The sequence below is a fragment of the Mus pahari genome, chromosome 1, assembly GCF_900095145.1.
Source record: "Mus pahari chromosome 1, PAHARI_EIJ_v1.1, whole genome shotgun sequence".
Classification (NCBI taxonomy): domain Eukaryota; kingdom Metazoa; phylum Chordata; class Mammalia; order Rodentia; family Muridae; genus Mus; species Mus pahari.
In genome coordinates, this window is record NC_034590.1 from 36,715,143 (window position 1) to 36,740,073 (window position 24,931).

Here is a 24,931-nt window from a genome sequence, read left to right on the forward strand (position 1 = left end):
GAGGAAGGAAGGAAGGAAGGAAGGAAGGAAGGAAGGAAGGAAGGAAGGAAGGAAGGAAGGAAGGAAGGAAGGAAAGAAGGAAGAGAGACAAAGAAAACCTAGATATAAAATGCCTAAACCAGAAAACATTCACTTAAATCTGGGGGATTTTATTCAAAGCTGATGTAACAAAAAACAAATTCTCTTCTATATATGAGCAGGTACCCCACTTCCAATAAATCCTGATGAATGTTTCACACCAGGGGACTCATTGCCTGTGTTTTTTTTTTCCTAGACAAGTATTAGCCAAAAGTAACTGTAACAAATGATTTTCTATTGTATGGTGTACTGCAAAGGATGGTGCCACGGACTTCTATGGATCATGCCTGTCATTCTTTATCACTGAGTGTGGGGTCAGGCCACATCCACAGAGCTAAGGGGTGTTCTGGGATTCAACACATGCTGGCTTTCCCTACAAGACATGTCCCCTGCAGGTGAGGAGCTCAGGGCCATGATGCCATGTTACTTAACCATTTGACCCACTTAAGCTATATCCCAAGACAACGTCTACACCAAGCTCTTTCCCTGAGTCCCTATGACCCGTTCACCGTGCTTCTTACCTGGGCTTCTGCTTACCAGAAGGGCTTTCTCCTTTTAGCTTTTGCTAGTATGTGTTCCCAGCTTCTCTACCCCAACCCACAGGAGAACAACCTCAGATTCATCCCAGTGCCCCCTCAGGACATTTCACATTACAGCAGGGGGACGGAGGACTTGGTGGCTGGCTCTCACCAGCCCAGGAGGGCAGAAGGGATGGGATCGGAGCTCTGAGCCTCCATTTTCCTTGGCTTTATAATTTTGAATCTGCCCCCACTTCTAGAACTAAGGACCTTCAGAAAGAAACAAGACTAAGTCCAGGAGAACGGAAGGGCCCCAGTCCAGGCCTCAGCAGGAGAGTCACAGAGTATAGCTGTATATCTTGTTTGCCTATTGATACATGGCACTATTATGAAAAGTCTAATGGTTTTCAAATTATCCAAATGAAACTTCTACCTCCTACATGGGCATAAGCATTCAAGCTCACCTGCATCTTTACCAATGCTCCCTAGGCGATGCTAGACTCTCACACTCGTGTCTGTGGGGTGTAGGTATGATAAAACAGCATCACGTTTTAGGACATAGGGCTGTTTTCATCCTTGCCCATGCTCTTTATCATTCATCCTGTGAAAGCACATGTGTACACACACACACACACACACACACACGTGTTCAAGCACACAGACCTCCTTCTCTCCACCACCCAGGAAGTTCACCACATCCCTCCCTGCTTTGCTGAGCACTCACGTGTTTCCAACTGTATATTTTTACCATTGACATTCTGATTAATTTCATGTGTTTTCCCAGTTTTATGCACTTCAAGAGTGTTACTATATTTAGATGCAGTTGAGTGATGCTTGTTGGCATCATATTATACAGCATGGATACACTCTATTTTTTTTTAATGCCTAATCTACTGATGGACATTTCAGATGCTGCCAATGTTTGCTAGTTAAGAGTACTCTGCATTCATGTCCCAGGACACACACATGGCATTTCATTTGAGTATAATAAACCTATTGGATGGAGCTACTGGGCCTCTAGGGACCTTTGTAGTAGATAACGCAGGAAAATTTACACAGCACCAGAACAGTGATGGCATCCTTAAATTTCACATCCTGGCTTTTGAATTTTGGCAGGAAAATTAATGAAGGGAGAACCTCACCAAAATGAGAGACTAGGCCAAGAAAAAGAGGAGGAGGAGGAAGTGGTGGTGGTGGAGGAGGCGGGGGAAGGAGGAAAAAGAAGAATGATGTACACAGACAAGAAATAAAGGAAATTCTAAGGCCATGAGAAAAGAACAAAAAGACCACTTCTGTGACCAAGCAAGTCACACTGAAGCAGGAGTCAGAGGTTCTGGGAACTATTCTGAAAAATGGCAAGCAAAGCTTGCCAAGACTACTGGAGCAGGCTCACACTGACAGACCTCCAGTCCTTTTGGAGCAACTGAGGAGAATTGGAAGCAGGAATTTGGGACACCAAAACAGCAAAATAAAACAATTATAACTTCAGGATCCAAGAGCCAGTACACACATGCATGATTCTGTTAAACACATGGCTTGCAAATTCTACAGTGTCTCATGTTATACAGCTTCTCTTCATCACCTAAGATAATTACTTGTAGAGCAAAAGTTTCCAATTTTGGTGATTTTGGTATTTTTTACTCTTGCATCCCAACCATTAATGAAAGAACTTTCTTCTGAGCCTTAGATTCTGATGATTTTCTACTGATTTTCTCAAAAAAAATTCTATCAATGCTTTTTGATACACCGGAATTTTTCAGTTAATTTTTGTGTAAGATACAAGACTTTGGTTGAGGCCGATTTTGCCTAGAGTTGTCTAACTGATCTAATGACTATGGCAATGCCTTCTTTTCTGCATTGCTTTGTCAAAACTTAGCACATTATATCTGTGTGAATCCATTTCTGGTTTCTCTATTACATCCCACTGGTCTGTCTATCTCCTCTACACACAGTCTTGATTTCTACAGCAATAATGCAAAAATAGAATAGGTAGATTTTTCCCATTTTATTCTCTTCTAAATTTCTTCCTCCCATATGTGTTCTAGATATGATTGTCAATGTCTATAAAATTTTTGGCTGGGATTTTGATAGGAGTCAAATAAACCTACACATCAATTTGGGAAGAACAGATACTATTTTTATGTTCAAATGCAAGAATAGAGTACATATCTCTACTTTTTTAATGGATGAGCCTGATATATGCTTTGTTAGATTTATATGTATTTTGAGTAACTATGAATGGTATTTCAAGGTCTCCTGAAATGGAAACTTCTGATTTTATGTCAAATTATGTTTTGCTGGGGCACACAGGAGAAAGGATGTTTTGCTAAAGCAGACACCGGGGAAAGAATGTTTTGCTATAGCAAAAGCATGAAAGGACACATGATGTTCAGAAGGAATATAAATATGACTCCACAGACCATGAGAGCTTGAACATTTGTTTGCTTTGCTCTGCCTCACTATTCTTTGCTGATGACATACATGCATTTGTCTGCCTTACATTGCATTGCTGAGCCTTGCTTGTGGCTTGTGGTCATAGAGAGAAACTTGCCAGAGAACTTCTCCTGAGGTTCCTGTAGATTCTTGCTATGCTTCCAAGGCCTCCAGCCAGTTGGTAAGCCTTGCAGTTTCTTCTGGATTGAACTTCCCTTGCTGGTTCATATGTTGTGACTACCTAATGACCTGGACTGCAGCTGCTGGTTCATGCGTGGTGTTTGCTACTGGACTGAACTGTTGATATCCTCATAACAAAGACTGGACTCACCCCCAAAGAACTATTTTTAAACAGGCCTACTTCCCTTGTATCCTAATGACTTTTCTACTACCTCTGCTGGGTGGTGGACTAGAGGAGAGGTTGAATGCTTATTAAAGAAAAATTTATGCCTGCATTCTCCTTTCTCCTTTCTAAGGTAGAGTAATTGATCAAATTGTGTGTTTCTATGTGTCCTACATCCTTTCCAAACCCATTGATTAGCTATCTTTTGGTGTTAGCTATTTGTATTGTTTGCTGTCTTTCAAAAAATTTCATTGTGATTTTATACATCTATACCAATGTCATATAAATTGAATTGATTTAATGTTATCTTTTGCAATGTGTGTCTCTTATTTTATTTTCTCATCTGACTACATTGGCTTGAGCTTCCAACATTATTTCTATGTTGGATAATACCTGTGGGATTAAGCATGCTTGCTTTGTTCTTGATTTTAGGAGAAAAGTATTCAATCTTTCACATCAATTGTGTTGATATAGGATTTGGCAGTCACTTTTCTAGCCTGAGGGCATTACTTAGGCCTGTTTTCCTAAGCTATTTTTTTGACTGTTATATTTTTCTTTAAAAATATGAGCTCACAGAAGAGTTAGGGAAAACATTGAAGGAGCTGAGGGGATGGCAACTCCATAGGAAGACCAACAGTGTCAACTAATCTGAACCCCTGAAAACTCCCAGAGACTAAGCCACCAATCAAAGAACTTACACAGGCTGGTCCAAGATGTCCCTAACCCTACCCCTGCACATATGTAGCAGAGAGCTGCCTTATCTGGCCTCAGTGGAAGAGGATGCACCTAATCCTGTAGAGACTTGATTCCCTAGGGAAGGAGGATGCAGGAAGGGGAGCACCCTCTCAGAGTCCAAGGGGAGGGGGAATGGTGTAAAGAACTCTGGGAGGGAGCACCTGGAGCAGGGGCAACATTTGGAATGTAAATAAAATAATTAGTTAAAAAAAGAAATGTTAAAAAAACAAAAAAATATGAGTTCACTTTAATTAGTTTAAATATTATTCAATGAGAAAAATGCTAATATAGTTGGTACACAGGACCCTAAACTACAGCTAGACTAAGCACATTGTCATTTCACAAAATAAAATTATTCAAAAATAGTCATGAATGCTTTCCAGTTCTAAAGATTAGATCAAGGATTTCTGATTCCATTTTTCATGGAGAATAGATTCTTTTCATACAATATTTTCTGATAAGTTATTTTTTTTAAACCACAAAAGGATGTTCAATTTTGCCAAATGTCTTTTCTGCATCCGCTAACATAGCCATGTGGTGTTTCTTCTTTGTCCTGTTAAAGAGTGGATTAAATTGATTGGCCTTGTAATGATGTATATGATTTATAAACACGAATATGTATTTCCTTTCACTATTTTCAAGGACTTTTGCACATTTATTACTGAGTGATTTCTGAGCTTTTTTTCTGCATTGTCTGTGTCTGCTTTGGGTAAAATGATAGGAGTTTCATTAAATCAATTAAGAAGTGTAACATTCTTTTCTATTTCCATAAATAGTGTGCAGAAATGGCAATACCTTTTAAAATACTTGGTGTATTCTCCAGTGAAGCCTCTGGCTTTGGGTGTTTTGTTCTGGGCAGCTGTGAAATGATGAATTTCCTTCCCTGGCTGGATGCATTTCCTATTCCCTGTTATGGTAGTCTGCATTTTAAAAAGAGGTTGGTGATTTGAGTCTTGTACAGGTGTCTCACATCACTACCTCATTATCTGTCCATCTGACGTCCACAGGGCCTGGAGGCGATCTTCTTTGCACTCTAGATCTTAGTCGCAAGTGCCTCTTCCATCTTTGTTTTGCTAGATGTTTGTCAATTGCCTTGAATTAATATGGCTATTCCCTAGTGTCTCTATATTTTCAACTGAAATTAATTATATACATTGTAAGTCTGTGGGGGAATCCAATACAGTGTTGATTTTACATTGTGAATTATGTTACACTAATTAACAAATCTATCAATCATTCCACAAACCAACTCTTTTGTGGTAAAACACTTACTTTTAGCAAATTTGAAATATATACATTATTATTTTTTTATTATACCCAACATTGCACAACAACACACTAAGGCTTATACCTTCTATCTAACTCAGTGGTTCTCAACCTTCCTAATGCTGGGACCCTTTAATACAGTTCCCCATGGTAGAGTGGCCCCAATCATAAAATTATTTTTGTTGCTACTTTGTAACTGAAACCTTGCTACTGATATGAATCACAATGTAAATATTTGATATTTACAGCGGTCTTAGGCCACCCTTGGGAAAGGCTGGTTCAACAGATGGACTTCTGCTGAGCCTACTGAAGGGCATAGCTCAGCCCCACTCACGCTCAGAATACTCAGATTCGCCTCCAGTTGGACCTAACTGAAAAGTCACCACTTCACTGCCTTCTATGATCTATTTAACAGTGAAAGGAAAACACAGGCTCGGTGGGTATGCTTCCAACTGACACAAAGTAAAAAAAAAAAAATTGAAGTTGTGACTTTGGTGTGCCCTCTGTGACTCGCCAGTTCACTCTCATCGGCCTCTGTCCCCTCTGTCCTGCCTTGCCTCCCCTGGGCTAGTGACATGACTCTTAGCTCAGCCTTCCCCCAACGCTGTCCTTTTGGCAGCATCCAAAGGTCACACATCCAGCTCATTTGTGCTTCTATCAGAGAATGGCAGGGGTGTAGCATCCCTCTTTTTGTTGTGCAAGCCCTTTATCCTCCCAGACAGGCTGATGGACCATAAATAAGGGGGCAGGTTAGCTTTTAAATGCTCCAAAGAGATTCACAGAGAATTACTGTGGTTGCATTTGCAAAGCTCTGCTGTGTCTTTCCCAGTGACCCCAATGCCAAGGGGCACTCTTGAAATAAATCTGTCAGTTGCCTGCACATCTAAATGTCAAGGTCAGGGAACTAATCATGAGGTTTCCCGAATTCTTCTTAGAATTAATCACAAAGTCAGTGAAATAACTGATGGAAAAGATTTATTTGGATGTCTCTTCCCTGGGGCCACTGGAGGGTTCTTTGGAGAGGAAAGCAAGCTTTTCAGCTAAGCCAGCCTGCAACCTTCCTCTCCCTGGGATGATCCTCCACTGTACAAACAGGCTTGCCTTTTGCATGGGCTGCTTCAGTGTCAATGCTGAGCATAGAGATGAAGATAAGATTGTGTGATTTCTAAGCATTCATGAGATGGTTGAGAATAAATGAGCCATCCCCCACTATCCACTGGACATTGGTTCCAGGACACAAACCTCCCTGTGAGGATCCTCTATACTACTGTATCTGTACACAGCCTGTGCACCTCTTCCTGTGTGCTATCGGTCACCTCTAGGTGACGTATAATGTACACTGCAGTGTAAATGCAGCTTATTGAGACAGCAGATAAAGCACACAGATAAGGGGAATTGTTTTTAAAAAGATGTACATTGGGAGCTGGAGAGATGGCTCAGAGGTTGCAAATACGGGTTATTCTTCTAGAGGACTTGGGGTGTGATTTGCAACACCCATTCTGGAGCTAACAACAGCCTGTAACTTCAGTTCCAAGGGATGTGACACCCTTTTCTGGCCTCTGTGGGCACCAGGCATACATATGGTACACAGATACACATGCAGGCAAAACACCCTCACATAAAATTTTCACACACACACACATTTGAGCTAGAAAGATTGTGGTAGAAAGATTGTGAGCTCAAAGAGAGCCTGATCTGTGTAGTTGAATTCATTCTGGGCATAGGGAAAAAAATTCCTGAACAGAACAGCAATGGCTTGTAGTGTAAGATCGAGAATTGACAAATGGGACCTCATAAAATTGCAAAGCTTCTTTCTGTAAGGCAAAAGACACTGTCAATAAGACAAAAAGCCACCAACAGATTGGGAAAGAATCTTTACCAATCCTAAATCAGATAGGGGACTAATATTCAATATATAAAAAGAACCCAAGAAGATAGACTCCAGAAAATCAAATAACCCTATTTAAAAATGGGGTACAGAGCTAAACAGAGAATTCTCAACTGAGAAATACTGAATGGCTGAGAAGCACCTGAACAAATGCTCAACATCCTTAATCATCAGGGAAATGCAAATCAAAACAACCCTGATATTCCACCTCACACCAGTCAGAATGGCTAAGATTAAAAATTCAGGTGACCGCAGATGCTGACAAGGATGTGGAGAAATAGGAACATTCCTCCATTGCTGGTGGGATTGCAAGCTGGTACAACCACTCTGGAAATTAGTCTGGTGGTTCCTCAGAAAATTAGACATAGTACTACCAGAAGATCCAGCAATTCTTCTCCTGGGCATACACCCAGAAGATGTTCCAACTGGTAATAAGGACACATGCTCCACTATGTTCATAGCAGCCTTATTTATAATAGCCAGAAGCTGGAAAGAACCCAGATGTCCTTCAACAGAGAAATGGATACAGAAAATGTGGTACATTTACACAATGGAGTACTACTCAGCAATTAAAAACAATGAATTCATGAAATTCTTAGGCAAATGGATGGATCTGGAGGATGTCATCCTGAGTGAGGTAACCCAATCACAAAAGAACATACAAACTAAATAAAACAGCAGAATGGTAAAGGAGCTGAAGACATTGACAGCCAGGCTCTGAAGCCCCGCTGCTGTGGTTACAACCCACCCACCTCCTTGCCCAAGGTTATAATGTATTACAAACCACACAGTAGGACTTGACTGGAACTGATGTCATCACAAGGAAAGAAGAGAAAAGCAACCATGTGGCATGATTCTTGTAGTTTTTTCCTGTGGGTTGATTAGTGTTGAACCAGAGGAGACCTTTTAGGGCCTTGTGACTGCCCATGGTATGCCCACCTGGTGCATGGTGCTTACTCCGCCAACTGTATGGACTTTTCCAGGACTTGAGAGCTTTACTCGATGGGAGGGGGAATTCAGGTTGCGTACCACATGGATGCAGGGTATGCATCATGAGGATCCCCGCTATCCATTCAAAGGAGAGGATAAGTTTTTCAGGTCCCCACGGGTCCTCAGCTAGTCCTCCAAGACCCATTGTTACTGTGCTGTAGTTAATACGTCTTTACCACTAATAGCATCTCTTCTGTAAAACTGGACGTGCTCGTGTCTGTTATGTACATGTTGAAAGCTGTAATGTCTTCTTGATACGTTGTTCTGATTAATTTCTTCTGACTACTTTTGGTTTGAACTGCATTTTATCAGCTATTGGAACAGTGTTATGCTTCTAGAAACACTTGCTTGGAACACCTTTTCCATACCTTCAACCTAAGGCTGCATGAGTTTTTGACACTGAAGTATGCCTCTTATATGTAACAGTAAATGGATCCCATTTTATAACTGAATCCGATAGCCTGTGTCTTTTGAGCGGGATATTGTGACTGTTAATAATCAGAGTTAATATTGAAAGGTATGGGTTCAATTCTGCTCAGTTTGTTGATTTTGTAGTGTTGGTTGTTTTCCTATTCTTCATCTGCTTAATTACCAAACTAGCATGGCTAACTCATATTTCCTATCTTGGATAATCTAAAAGAAAGGAGTGAGTGTCTGAATACCTATAACCTACCAAAATTAAACCAAGATGAAAAAAAAATTATTTAAAAAGACCTAGAACAAACAATCACACTAAAGCAGCAATTAAAACAAGAGTCTCCCAACTAAAAAGAAGATGTGGGCCCAGATGGATTCACTGCTGAGTTCTATCAGAACTTTCAAGCCAAACTACTATCAATAATTCCCAAGCTAGTCCATAAAATAGACAAGAAAGGAACGCAATCTGCCTCTTTATAAAGCTAGAATTATCCAGATGCCAAGATCAGATTTACAAAGCCATAGGAAGAAAATTATAAGTCAGTCTCCATGCTGAACATAGATGCAAAAATTCTCAATAAAATACTTGTAAACCAAATTCAAGAGTACAGCATAAAGATCATTTACAATGATCAGATTGGCCTTATCCCAGAGGTTCAGGGATATATACAAATCAATACATGTAATATATCACACAAATGGACTCAAGCATAGAAATTGCATTATACTCTCAATAGACACAGAAAAGGCTCTTGACAAACAGCAGCATGTATTTATGATGAGACTATGAATAGATGAACACATCTCAATACAGTAAGGGCTACGTATGACAAGCATGCAGACAAATTACACCATGTGGAGAAAACTCAAAGCATTCCCACAAAATTTAGGATCAAGAAAATGGCTCCACTGTTTCCACACTTATTCAATATAGTACTTAAAATGTTACCAGGGTCAACAATAGAAGAAATAAAGGAATATAAATAGAAAGGGATGGTATGATTATACATATAAAAACCCTGAAAACTTATTTTTTCCTTTTCTATGGGAGTCCTCCTCGACTTGTTGATTGAACACTAATGAATTCTAGATCTTAATATTTTAATATTGCTGCCTCATTATAGTTCTAAAGGGATAAGCGATCATGGGCAGGCATCTCTACAACTATGAGCCAAACTAAACCTCAATTATTTATAACTTGATCTTCACAAGCATTTTGTTACTACCATAGAAAACTGACTCACATATTTATGCTTGAAGATTGTCACAGATCCTAGAGATCACAGGTGGAGTGTGGACTCTGTAAACATGGGGATATCTAACATGCAAGATCAGAAGACGTGATAGAAGACAATCTTGTGTGAAACCTTCAGTCACTCAGGCTGCAGAGATGGCCTGTTACACAAGCAAGAGGACCTGAGTTTGGACTCATGGTACTCATATAAAAAGCCAGATACAGCAGCACCCATTTTTAACTCTAGTTCTGGGGGGTGGGGGGAAGGGGACGGGAGGGACTGAGACAGGCAGATCCACAGATCTTGTTGACCAGTTACTCTAGTCAGTTGGCAACTGTTGAGTTCTGTGAGAGACTCCATCTAAACAAAGATAAGATGATGAGCAATGAAGAGAGACTGCCCTCTGTCAACCTCTGGCCTTTCCTGTGAGGCCTGGGAGTTTGCGTTTGGGGATGGGGAGGGGGCGGCGTGGGGAGTAGGGCCAGAGCAAGAGTGAGGTCAAAGTGTACAAGCCCCAGAAATTTCATCCAGATTGGCAGGAGTAAGATTGCAACCCCACTACCTCGGCCTGCATGACCTGGCACAGGTGGCCCTGTGCTCCCACCTTTGCCCCACCAGAGGAGGTGACATAGTGTGATGGCCAGGTTAAACTTCCTCTCTCCTTATAAGGTCATGTCCGGCAGCACATGGAAACCCTCCTTTTGCAAATGATGCATTCCCAGCACTCTGACTTGTGCCAATGGTGTATGCTCACCCCGGTAGCCCCTGCGCACCCCCAAAGGTTTAAATAGCCTTCCCCACCACATCAAGATGAGCTATCTCACTAAAGATGCCCCGAGGATCTGTTGTCCTCTGCACTCACTGCCACCTGTGGGTCCCACTGTTTCCCCCGCTCACAGGCTGATCATGATTCTATGTGTGGGGAAACTGGGGAAGCAGAGCCTGAAGGATACTCCACATGTATACATGCATGTACCCACATACACATGCCCAGACATGTACATATAGACACACATACTATAGTCTGAGAAAATAGGAAAATAAAGCTTTATTTAAGCTGTATGAGAAAGAGAACAGAGACAGTAAGTAGAGCAGGGCTTCTCTGCTTGATGCCAGTGTGTAAAAATATCTTTTATTCACTAAGTAATTGTGCTCTCAAGCTTACTGCCTCCATCTGCTAACCTAGGCCTCGTTCTGGAAGCTTCTAGCCACTATTCCATCTAATCTAGACCTGGAATGTTTTTAGCTTCTGAGATTTGCTGCTGAATTAGCTTGCCCTATCTTCTTTCTGAACTTTGGTTGGCTGATTCGACTAAGCTGTTCTGGCTCAAACTCCTCTCCCAGCTGACTTAGTCTGGCTTTTCTCCGGGCCTCTGAATTGCTCTGCTTGGCCTCAAACTAACTCTAGAACTCTTCTAATCTTCTGGCTCCCTCTCATTCTCTTGCCCCTTCTATCTTTACCTGTGTCTAGCTTGTTCTCTCTCCAATCTGTCTCTTTAAAACTCTCCTTCTCTCTCTCCGCATGGCTATACTTCCCCTCTCAACTCTACTATACTGCTCTCCATAAACTCTACTGTATTCCTATACTATACTCTCTTCTTCTTGTACGGTCTGTCTCTCCCTTAAGTAGCTTCCCTTTCTTCTCTCTCCTCCTGAGAGTTTAAGTATATCCTATTCTCTCAAATCTTTCTCTGATTCACCACTTTGTCTGCCACTCAATTAGACATCACTTTCAAACATGAGTGTTTCCTTCTACAAACTAACTTTGCCTTCATCGTTTGGGATTAAGGGTGTGTCTATATTTCAGCCAGAAGGATTAAAGGTGTGTGCTAAAGGCTGAGTCACACCCTAACCTGAAGCAGATTCAAATAGCCCGAAACACCAGGCATGCCAGTCAGACCCCTGTCCCCTCACTGGTTATTTGAGGAGACAGTCTCACTATGTAGCCCTGGGCTAGCCTGGAATGTACTATTTAGACCAAGCTGCCCTCTGCTTCCTGATCACTGAAATTAAAGGCATCTTTCATCATGCCCAGTGCTTATATATTTTAAATTGACAAATAACACTGTATGTTTTTATCCTATACAATATAATGTTTTGAAACACACACACACAAAGGGGGGAGAGAAGCTTAAATGCAGCTAGTTAACAACACATGGCCTCACATATAGTATCTGTAGCCCTCATATTCATTCTTTCTGCTCTCTTCAGACCACATTTTACCCTATTGCATGATCTCACTCAGGTGTGGCATCTAAAAGCACTGATCTCACAGAGACGGAGGACAGACTTAGCATCAGGATGGGAGCGTTCTGGGGGAGTTGCTGGTCAAAGGCTCAGTCACTATGACACACAGAAGGGAAACATCTCAAGCTCTGCTACACGGCAAGATGACAATAGTTACAGTGTACTGCCTTCTCTTAGAACTCGTTTGACACCACCGGGCCACCCCAAGTCTGTGTGAGCTTTGCTCTGCATCACTGACCTGTCAGCTCTGGGGGCTGGATTACCCAGCTTCGGGGTTTGAGGGTTCTCATCCAGCTCATGTGAATTCAGAGGAGCTGCAAGCTCCTTCTAAGCTTCCTAGTTGAAATTCCCCCCCCGACCCCCGACCCCTGTAAAACTGAGCAGCTGTTCCTCGGTGAGTCACTTTCACTACAGTGTTTCAGGCCATCCAGGAGGCCTGCTGATAACCCATTGCTATTTCTGATTTCTGATGTTCATACCTTAGAACATAGGAACACAGACTAGAAAGAGCAATCATCTGTTCAAAGGCCACTCTCTTTGTTTTCTTAATAGCATGTTGGAGCATACACAAGCAGGGATGGTGGGAGACACATTAAAAAAGAATCCACTCCTTTAGAATGAACAATCTGAAGAAAGTCTAAATTTGTTAATTTTTCGCTGCTAAGATAAAGTACCATAGATAATGAATTCAAAAGGGAGAAAGATGCATTTCGGCTTCCCGGTTGATTGGCTGTGTGGTTTTGAAGTGTGATGAAACAGTACCTCATGGAGAGATGCAGCCAAAGGGGAAGCAAGAGAGAAGGAGGAAGCCGGTATGGCCAGGGTTCCAGTATCCCCTCCCCAGAACACGCCCCCATTGACTTAACTTTCTCCTGCAATGCCTGACCCAGTCCCATAAGGCTCGACCCTAAGTCTTTCGCACAAGAGGATTTTGAGGGACACTTGTAATCCAAACCTCAGCACTAGCACTCCATATCTACTTATGTGTGCATTAAAATGTTCAAAGAACTACTCCAAAAGATAGGGCTTGCTTTTATTCTTTAAGTCAGACAATTAGCCTGACGTTATCCTTAACCTTGTTGGGAAGAAAACGACCAATTTATTTCCTTCACCTTTACCTTGGGTCTTGGCTAAGCACTCCGATTAATTGTGAAACAGTAGTCTATTCCCAGTTAGAATCTTTACTATCCTAGCACATATGTCCTATCCCGATAGGAGATGGAGAGGGAAAGAGAGGAGCTGACTGTGAGGCTGGGTGACACCAGCTGGAGCTCCTGACAGCGGAGCACCCTCACCAACTCTCCATGAACTCTAGCTTATTCCCAGGGGATGTGGCATCAGTCCTGGGCCTTCCCGCAGACCTCCAAGACCCCTGTCACTAAGCCAGGCATGCTCACATGCTCCCTTGCTGAGCAGAGGAGCCAGGCTCCTATCTCCTGAGAGGAGTAGGTAAGGAGTGGAGAGTAGAGCTGTAGAGGAGGTTGGAAAGTCCACCTCCCCCGGGTCTGCGCTTGTTAACTATGTGGACTAGGTTGAGCTTTCAGTCGAAATCTTATCAACTTGCACAGTCATCAGAGAACGGCTGCATTTTGCTGGCAGAAATACAGAAAGGTCTGAAGAGAATGGTGCTAGTTAACAGGAAAATAAACACTGAACATCTTTCTTGATGGAGACTCGAGCAAAAACAGGAACAAAAGACAAACCAGTGAGATGCCTAAAAGAGGAAGGTTCATGGTCAAATTCTCTAGGAAAGTATTGTTTCTCAAAGTTTAACGACTGGGGAGGTGGAGGCAGGAAGATCATAAGGTTGATGTCTTCAACTACAGACCACCCAGGGGACCTTGCCTCAACAAACAAACTCCAAACCGTAAGATGGCTGTCCAGCTCAAATGTTCTAACTGGTGACATTCTACAGCGTGCCCATGCCTCCAGGAAAAGAACCAAGCGTATCCCACCCTTGCTGGTCCTTCTCATCTCAGTGCCTTCCTGTGAAAGAGCACTAGCCTACCCCCACTGTCACTAGTCCAGGAGCTGTGCTGTGAGGAGTGTAGAGCAAGGGGCCAGGGGAGGTGACAGCCCTCCTCACGCAGGGCTTGGTTTGCAAGGGCCACGTGCAGAATGCAGGCTCCCTCATCTCATGCTCCCGCCCCTCTCCCCTCCACTCCCAGATACAAATGCAGGCCAAGTAGCATCTCCCCCTTCCTAGTCTGAAAACACAGTGCCGCAAAGCATAACATTTTTATGAGTTAATTTTTTTTTCTAGTCTCAAGCTTAATACTGTGGGGCAGTTCCTAAGCTTTGGGTTTTTTCCACAGGAAAGCACGGCTCATCGAAGTGAATATATTTCTGGGACAACTGGAAATGCGCATACAGCACCTACAGAGTACAGTTGTAATTGCATGCCCATGGAATTCTGGGACTTCGGGACATGTCCAGCTCTAATCCCGGAATACCCAAGTCCCTCCAAGTCCTTCACACACAAAAAAATTGCATAGAATTTGCATAATATCTACACCTCTCTAGTGCAAATAATCTCCAGGTTATTTATAATTTGGAACAAACACAATGCCTACACACATCACTTACATGGATTCTGTAAAGTACTCAGTCTAAAGCATATTTGAATTTCATCTTTTTCTGGATTTTTTTTTCCTTTCTTCCTTTTTTGCTTTTGAGTCAGAATTTCATGTAGCTAGCTCATTTTGGCCTTGACTTGAAAATCCCCTTGTCTTAGCCTTCTAAGTGCTGTGTGTTGTTGAGGTGTTCATGAACTGGGGGTGCTTAGATATAAAGATGCAGAACCAGTGGCATTGGGTTCTGTGTCATTGATCAAAGTTAATGGTGCAAACACATTAAATAAAAAGGTGGGCAGGGTTGCCAACTGGTTGCTCTTGGGTTAGGGGGGCAGTTATTCAAACTTCAGGTTTCTTTCACTCCTCAGTGCTAGGAGGGCCACAATGTGCTCGGGGTAAAATATGGGAACTCCACATAATTTTCTATTTCTAGTTTCTTTTGTAAAAATGCCAAGTTCCAGGCTTGTAGGCTTCTGTGGGAGCACTAGTCCCTCACGATGAGGCCTCCAGATGATAAGTCTGTGTCTGACCTGGTCCTGAGAGACTGTGAGTTTCACTCTACACGTGAGAAGTCAAGTCCACTCTCCAAGCACATTACCCTGGCAGTAGACTCCTCTCCTTCGCTGACGCACTGAGGGACCCAGGGAGACAGGCGCAATATAGGGCTGCGTCAAATATAGAGCCTGGATGTCAGTTTCATGCTGTCTAAAAATGAGCCATGACTTGCACACAATGAGGGTCTCCCTCTCCTCCTCCAACCCCTACCCCACCTCTCTCATAAACATTTCAACAAATATTAAAGCCTGGTTCCATGGAGTAGAGAGACAGCTCTACTGTCTTGATGCTCTTCTGGGGTCCTTGGTCGGATTCCCAGCTCCCCCCCCCCACCCCCACATACACACATAGTGGCTTACAACCATCAGCAAGCAACTCCAGATTCATGGGAATCTGATACCCTCTTCTGGCCTCCTCCAGCACCAAGCAGGCATGTGGTACACAGACATGCATATAAACACAACATCCACACATAAAATAAAATTAAAAAGTAAAATTTAAAAGGCCCCTGTTAAACAACACCCTCCTCCCCAGAAGACTTGAATACAGTAGTGTCTGAGAGAGGTAGAGAGAAGAGTGACATCACCCCATGCCTGCAGCATCTCCCAAAACCCTGAATGGGGGAGCTTCTCATCCCACTGCATCCCATAGATCCCACAGGTAGACACCCTCTGGGGAGCACTCAGCTGACAGAGGACTGATGGCGGTGAAGTCCCAGCAGGAGTTAAGCAAAGTCCAAAGCCTGGGCACACAGGGGGCCAGCCAGAAACTTGGAGGACCAGATAAATCCAGGCTAACAGGTGTGAGCTGGACCACACAGGGTGATGTGGGGCTCCCTGGAATGCTAACAGATTTATCCCAGTTCCTGTTGCTAAGGGGGATGGGAGTTACCCTCTGAGTTCCTCCGTTGCCCTCCGGGAAGCAGCTGTGAGAGGGAGACTGACAGTCACAGACACGCCCCCTAATTATGCATCTGGTGCTGGCTGGAGAGAGCCGGAAAAGATCTTAGTGTCCCAGCCCTAGAAGCACAGAGAAGAAAACCCACCAGAGGGCGGCCTACCGAGCGAGCTGCCCAACAAGCACCTCAAAAGTACAAGGGGACCTAGGAGCTGGTGAGGAAGCCAAGACCAGACTCAGCTAAGTCACAGCTGCACTCGCCCAGCACCTCAACTCCAGCGCTTCTCTCCATCGGTGGCTACAAGGCCTTCCTTTCAATTCCCAGACCACACAAGTTAGCCCCGGGTCTTTCCCTACTCCTGTGGACCCGTGATTCACAGTCCACCTGCTTAGAAGCCCCCTATCTACACACATCCCGCCCCCCCTACACCTCCCCCACCCCCACCACACTTCTCCCCATTTTCTGTCCTTCTCTCCTGGTAGCAATTTGCCTAACAGTGCCCCCTTTTCGAGCATGAGATTTTTCTGAGGTAGCTGAGTCAGAACCAGGAGCATGCTGGGTAGGGGGTCCTCCATGGGTCAGAATGCACCAGTCCAATGAGCAAGAGGAGCCCATCTGGGCAGCACACTGAGAAACACTTACCTGGAACTGTTGCTGGGTTATGGTATTGTTACTATGTTTATTTTGTTAGGGGGCACTTCCTCTGCAAGGAAACCTTTGAACTTGGAATCAACTTTTGAGTCATCCCTTTTGCCGTGAAATACATTTGTGCGCAACAAGGCAAATTCACTCGATGATAAAGTGAGATAGAATCATATTCTCAGAGGAGAAAAACAGATATGTGTCATTATAACAAGGTACCCGTGGGAATCAAGCTCTAAACTTCTCATGAGGGCCAAGAGAAGCCAAGACGGATCCTGACCAGTGCTTACTATACTAAACCATTAAAAAACAACAAAAACCAAAACCAGAAAACAACCTTTAGCAGTTGTCAAACCCAGGATGAAACAACGGCTAGCATTGTGCCATGTCAATCAAGTCTCCCTTTACTTTCAGAGCCAGACCTGTCTAACTGCCCCAGCCCGGAGGCTGTGTCCTTTTCTAATTTACTATTCATAGTCATGAAGCTAAATCAGGGTTTCCCTGGTTACTGACAGGCTCTTCTGAAGGATGTGCCTATGTAATTGGTGTTGGCTTGGTTACTGGATGCATTCAGATCTGAGAGCACTGGTAGTAAATGCTGCTATGAACCTGCAGAAGAAACTAACCGGCTCTGGATAAAATAAGGCAGTCCAAAGATTAAGGTCCTCCTTGAGATGTGCCGCTGAGTGCCCCTCCTATGATCCTGACATGCCCAGCAGTGGTCTATAGAGGAAGTGGATCATGGATATGGTTAGGTCTGAAAAATCCCACAGTCGATCCATGAAACTAATCAGGCAGTTCCAGCCACCTGCTGGACTGTCGCACAGCATTGGCCATGAATATTCTGTCCAGATCACCACTCAGCAAATGTTTCCTGAGCTCTGTCATCGCCCCATGTTGGATACAGACATGAGGAGATTTGGGAGCAGCAGCTTAGAGGACAGGAGAGCAGGCAAGTGAGAATGATGTAGCCCCAGAGCTGACAATTATAGAAAGAGAAAGATGGATGGGGGCTTCATGGTTCCTCCAGGCTGAGGACAAGGCAGAGGCTTAGTTGTCTGAGAGATCTGAAGTCTGGGGTTGTTCACGAGCAGCTGGAGAGCTATGCCCATGGCAGGAGCCTGGTCTTCTGCCTCAGATGCCAAACTCATGCCGAATCTACTTTCCACAGGGCTATGTGGCTCCCTGTGGGTTCACACACCCCTGCCATGATGCTCCGTGTCCTCCCCATGCCCAGGAACCATCAGAAAGAGGAGCTGAAGGAAAGAGGGTAAAGAAGAGACCACCTCCAGGAGATAGTCCATCCTGGAAACAGTGTTTTAGACCAGCTGACTGAACTTTTGAGCAGTGCTGAAAATCACATTTATTTTGTCTCCCCATGAAGATGTGAGTCAGAGAGAACAAGGTATATGATTCCACATGTCTAATCATATTGTGAATTGTAATTACTCTTCTTTTATTTTTATTTTTTTTTGTAATTACTCTTACATAAGAGATGCAAATAGGATCACATTTAAACATTTCCCATGATTAACCTTACCAATAAAGAGAAAAATGAGATCTTAAAGACACACACACACACACACACAAAGTCATCCACCAAAGGACAGACACTTTGTAACTCTACTTATACAAGTTACCTAGAATGGCAATCACAAGACAGGAACAGAGTGCTGGTTCCCACTGGGTGGAGGAGGGGACCCTGAGGTCATACTCTTACATGACCATCAAGTTTTGGTATAAGATTATGAAAAAGTTCTGGAAGTGGGTAAATGCTATAGTTGCACATAGTATGAATGTCTTTAATGGCACTACTCTTTACATGAAAAATTGTTAAAAATGAAACTTTTATATCATGTCTATTTTACCATAATAAATCCCCACACTCACCTTCAGAAGCAGAATGACAGGTCATTTAATTATCAGTTTACAAGCTAAGCCAATGAAAAATAGCAAAAAAAAAAAAAAAAAAAAACCCAAAATATATAAAGTATCAATGGATAGTAGATAAAATTTGGCCTGGCTTACATGTTCAGGGAGGTTGGAGAAGCCAAAAGTTCTACATCTTGATCCAAAGGCAGACAGGAGAAGACTGGCTCCCACACTGCTAGGAGGAGGGTCTCAAGGTCCACCCCCACAGTGATACACTTCCTCTAACAAGGCCACACCTCCTAATAGTGCTACTCCATGGGCCAAGCATTTACAAACCACCACACCAACTCCTCACTGAAGTAGCTAAATAAGCAAGACCAGTCATCTCGACTGCTCCTGAATCCACCTGTCTGCTTCCTGTGGATGCAGTGGGACCCTCCGCTCTGCTGCAGTGACTTGCCCTGTGATGGACGGCACCCTCACACTGTGAGCCCGAATAAGCCCCTCCTTCCGGGTTGCTTTTGTCAGATTCTTTATCACAGTGATGAGAAAAGCCACAAGTACACTAACTGTGCTAAAAACAAGGAGAGAATATGCTGTAGTGCACTTGATAGAACAAATATTAGCCCAATCCCACAGCTACACAACCACAGGACTCTCGGTTACTTGGGAGCTGGAACAGGAGAATTACAAACTGAAGGTCTGCTTGAGGAGTTTGGTGAGATCTTGCTTTAAAATTAAGAAAGAAAGAAAAAAAAATAGAGCAGGCTCTCCAGATAAAATGGTGGATTAGAAGGCATGATGGAGCTAGTGGTTGATTAAACTTAGGGAAACAAAGGCAAGAGAGTGTTTGGTCACTGTATTCTTCTGTTCCCACGATCACAAGGTTTATTGTCCTCAAGGAAATCACTGACTCCCTGCTACCACTATAGCCCATGCAGCTGGAGCCACCACTGTGAATGTCTGATGGAGCATGAGCCTTAAGGACTTCATCCGTGTCCCCTGAACCTACAGAAGCTTCTTCACTTGGGCTCTTAATTTAGGGGTCTCCAGTAAACTGCTGCCCCAGGACTGTCTTCAGTGTGCAGCACAGGATCGTGAAATAAATGGAGGGGTACCCAAGCTACAACGCACAATGCGGTACCCCTACCCCACACCTACCCTTGCCCAACTGTGCCAACCTTGGCTAGGCGGGAACTGTTAAATATTTCTACCTCCCAGTGTAGCAGTCATTACTTTCATGAGAGAACTTCACACAGAGGGTCTCTAGGGGAAGAACCTGAAGAGTGGAAAGCAACTTGGAGTGCAGTCTAGAGCAGGACTTTAGGGGAGCCCAGGCAGAGGCTTTCCCGGGGGTGAGGCAAACCCAGTGCTGAAGCTGTTCACATTCATTCTTTTCTATCTCCGCCCAGCTCCAATCCCCCTCTGCTATTCCTTATTCATAAATATGCAACATTAATAGCAGCCTACCCAGGTCCCCATTCTCTGCTCACACTATTCTTTTCCTTTGTTTTCTCCTTTCTCTATACTTTTTTCCTTTTTCTTAGTCCTCTTCCAAATAACACAGGTGGACCGGCTTACGAGGTCTCTATAGCTTGACTTCCTGGGAGATGAGACCATTCTATGTGATCCAATTGCGAAGCTCTACCCTTTTCTCTTTGGTTTGCTTTTAAGCAAAACACCTCCATCCTCCCGCTACCTGTAACCTTTTCTGTGCCTCTGTCCTTGCCCATTCTGTGTATGTTCCTCACAGTTCCCAATCCGTAGCCCACTGAGATCCCCTCCCCCCCCCACACCACAGTAACTCACCTCTTTGTGCCCACTCTGTGTCTCTTTACTCCTAAATCAATTGCTACTAATGGGGTGGCTGGTTTGTAGGAATAGGGGGGCTGCTGCTCAGTAATGACTATTGCTGCAGGCAGTGTTCCCCTCTCAGTGGAGGACAACGGACAGAGCCTGATGCTCAGAACACTAACCTAATGGAGGAAGAATATTACCTCAACTATACCACAACCCAGTCTCTCCTGAATGCTACAGACTCCTACAGTGGAAGATAACAGGTAACCTAATTTCAAAACAACACAAACCAAATCAGCAATCTAACCACAGATAGTAAAGTCCCCACATAAAAACATAAGCAACAGGAAAAATCAAGGCAACCGTCTCCTCCAAAAATTACAAAAACAAATTGCAACCCACAATAAGAGTGATTTAGATTAAACTCTGAACAAAGAACTCAAAGAAAATGCAATCACCGCCCGAATTCCAGGAGAATACACACAACTGAGTAAAAGAAGAACATCCATTTGGGCTATAAAAATAGAATTCAATAAAGACAAATACTGAAGGAAGATGAAGCCAAAATAACTTGAAGGAAAACAGGTAAATCAAAAGCTCAGCAGAAGCCTCGCTGCTGTGCAGGAGCGAATGCCAGGCTTTAAGACAAGGCAGAGGAGTCTGACCACTCAGTCAAGTCAATTAAATATATGAACATAGCATGTAAGCTCTAGGGAAACCATAAAAGTGCAAGATCTACCACTGTGAGCATAAAAGAAGAATTCCATTCCAAAGGCATAGAAAATATTTTCAATAACATCTCAGAAGAAACTGTCCAACATGTGTGGAAAGAGAGGCTGATCTGGATATAAGAAGCATACAGAATAGCAAATACACAGGACTAGAAAATAAGCTCACTACATCATGTTATAGTTAAAACACTGAAAATAAAACAAAGAAAAGCATTTAGTTAAAGCTCTAAGAAAATAAGGCAAATTCAGACATCGAGGCAGGCCCCCAGAAGAACAGCTGATTCTCCAATGGAAATCTTAAAAGCAGAAGAGCTTAGAGAGATGCACTTTATATTTCAAAGACCACAATTGCCAATCCAGCCCAATAAACTCACCAAAACTGTCTGTTATAACTGAAAGATCAGGAAAACATTCTACAGTACACAGGCTAAAAGAGTTTATGAGCACCAAGCCAGCCCCACAGAGGAGACAAGAAGAAATACTTCAGGGTGAAGCAAAAAATAAACACAGAAGACGCTACAAGGAAAAACTAAACAATGCTAATGTAGTCATTAAGCAAAAGGGGTCAATGGAATGACAGATAGGCATGCACGTCTTACAGAGAAAACTCTGAATATAGATAGTATCAATTTTCCTATCAAAAGACACAGACCAGCAAACTAGATTACAAAAACAGCGTTTTTCTCTTTTTGCTTCCTCCAAGAAACACACCTCGGCATCCAAGCTAAATGTTATTTTACGGTGAAAAGATGGGAAAGGGCTTTCCAAGCAAATGGATCTAGGGGACAAGTGGGTGTGGCTATTCTAATATGACAAAATGGACTTCAAACTAAATCAAGGCAGAAGATATAGAGCAGGTCACTTGATACTGACCAAGGGACCAATCCATTAAGAAGAAATTACCATTTTGAATATATGTGCCAAACACTGGTATACTCAATTTCAAAACAAAAACAAAACAAAACAAAACAAAACGCCAAATAGCATTAGATATAAAGATACAGGTTAATCTCAACACAGCAATAGTGGCTTCGATTCCCCACTCACCATTAAGCAGATGGGCCAGAGAGAAAAATAAATGAAGAAACACTGGAATTAAATGACATCATAAGTAAGATGAACTAAATAGATACCTATACAACATTCCACCCCAGTCCAAATGGCCTAGAAAATGAAGCCAACAAAAGCTTGGCAAGGTTGGTGGTGGGAATGTAATTTGGTACAACCACTATGAAAATGAGTGTGAAAGAGCTTCTCAAAAGGCTAAAAAGAGAACTGTCATATGACCCAGTCATAGCAGTCCTGGGCACAGGCCCAAAAGACTCCATATTCTTTCTACCAGAGAGATACTCCATCGACTGACTCCATTGCTGCTTCCTCCATAATAACCAGGAGATGTAAGCACCTAGCTGTCCATCAGTTTATGAATGGATACTGAAATTGGGGTACATCTTATTCGGGTATAGACAAAAATAAAGCTCACAGGTACTTGAAGAAGATATTCTGTATGAAGCAGCCCAGGCCCAGAAGAGAAGTGTCACATCCTTTCTCTCTGATGCAAATCTTAGCTCCTTCAAGCAGTGCATTTCACTTGGAGTGTATGTAGAGGCCAAGAAGCTATTGTAGGAAGATGGGGTGGAGGGCTTTGAGGGAAGGGATATCAGAGAGGACATGTGACATGAGAGTTGTGATACTGAGGGTGGGAACATTAGGTGGAGATGGATTGAGAGGCTACAGAAGAGACCGGTAGAGGAAAGTTCAACCAGTAGCCAGAATAGGTAAAAAAGACATGTGTAAACTTTGAAGGTGAATGTCAAAACACAAATTTTTAGAAACAATTTGAACAGAGGTAAACTGTAGGGGTGAATAACATTCCACTCAGAGGCCATGGCTTATTAAATAAAAGTTCCCCCAAAACAAGACAGACCAGGCCGTTGCTCTTGGTTGCCTAACAGAGCTAGACATGAAGACCCCGTTGCTGAAAACACTTAATATTTGGGTTGCAGGGCACAGAGAAATCAGTTGGAGTGTAGCCGGAAGCTTTCATCCTGCTGGCTAATTTCCCTAGTGCTGCAAGGTGCTCTGTAAGCTGCTGGGGAGAAAAGTATCAGAAGACCTACCCAGCTGTGACATCTGGGGGCCTACAACACTGAAACTGATTATGGTAGCATGGTGCCTGTAATCCCAACACTCCGGGAGTCGGAAGCAGATGTTCATTATCATCTCTGGCTGTATTGTGAGTTCAAAGTCAGCCTAGACTATAATGAGACCCTTTCTCAAAAAAAAAAAAAAAAAAAATAGGGGTGGTGTAGAAATTATAATAACCAAGCATACCAAGGCTTCTCATGGCGCCACACGATGCTTGGTTTTCTTTTGCCATCCGCTCCCCTGGGTTGAAAAAAAAGAATCCTTTGCCAATTACTCGCAGGAAATGGCTGCATTCAGAACTGAGAAAGCAGGCACCATACGTGGGAGGCACAGACAGAGTCCGAGGTTAAGCTCATCAGGCAATGGTCTGGGCAGAAAGGAGGAGGCAGCTGACGGGCTTGCATGCAATCGGCTGCAGACATGTCAGATCTCCTGGGCCACCGCTTTTGTTCTGGGAGACACAGGTGCGTACCAGAAAGCCTGGATAGTGACTGGAGAGACATCCAATTACTGTGCAGATTATGGTCAAAGGAGGCATAGGGACACCCTGGCTTCACAGCTAACAAGGACAGATCACATTATTCATGCAGATCAGTCTAATTTAAACAGAGCCAAAATCACTGGTGTGGCTGTGGTTAAACAATGGAGGTCATGTTATTATTTGCTGGGGTGGGGGCTCCTTTCTCTACTTACAAGCTTACAAAGGAATTGCTCGTGCTTTATAGAAAGCAGCCCAGGGTCGGCTCCACACCTCTTTGTTGTGACATCTGGTTTTAGCTTAGGCTCGCGGAAACTCTGTTCTATATGGAGGCTGTGTTTATGCACTCATAGCGTTACCTTGTTGTGTAACATCTGTGATGCCCTGGGTTCGATCTCTCAACATTACAAAAATAGATGAATGAATGAATGAATGAATGAATGAATAAATAAATAAATAAATAAATAAATAAAATTATTTAATTTTAATGTCTACTCTGGCCAAAAATCAACAAGAAATAGTTCTTTGCCATCTACTGTCCAGCACATAACGTCAATTCCCCATCTCTTAATAGTCAGCGTAATTCTAAAGGTCAAATGGAAAAATTTGCTAATGGAAAGATTTGTTAATGCTTAAGGACCGAGGCTGGAATCAGATGCTCACAGGTATGCTGCCTGACTTTAGAACAATGCATTTAACCCCTGAGGACTCTCTTTTGCTGCCAGTAAGAAGGGGTGCAACAGGAACTGTGTGTGTTTAGAGTGGCCAGGAGTAAATAAATGGGCACATGCAAGAGGCTGAGACAGTGGTTCTCAACCTGGGGGTCACGACCCCTTTGTTGGTCAAATGGCCCTTTCACGTGGGTCGCATATCAGCTATCCTGAATATCTGATATTTACATTATGATTCATAACAGTAGCAAAGTTGCAGTTGTAAAGTAGCAATGAAATAATTTTATGGTTGGGCATTAGCACATGAGGAACTGTATTAGAGGGTTAGAAAGTATAAATTGCTGGCCATCATTTACCCAGTATATACCCAAAAGATGTTCCAACTGGTAATAATGACACATGCTCCACTATGTTCA

The 24,931-nt window shown here is 43.1% G+C and overlaps 1 protein-coding gene across 1 annotated transcript in view; it reads right to left on the reverse strand.

Annotated features, from left to right (window-relative positions):
• Positions 1-24,931, reverse strand: part of Fam189a1 (family with sequence similarity 189 member A1) — a 392,181-nt gene that overhangs the window by 63,823 nt on the left and 303,427 nt on the right. The gene's annotated exons all lie outside the window — the stretch shown is intronic.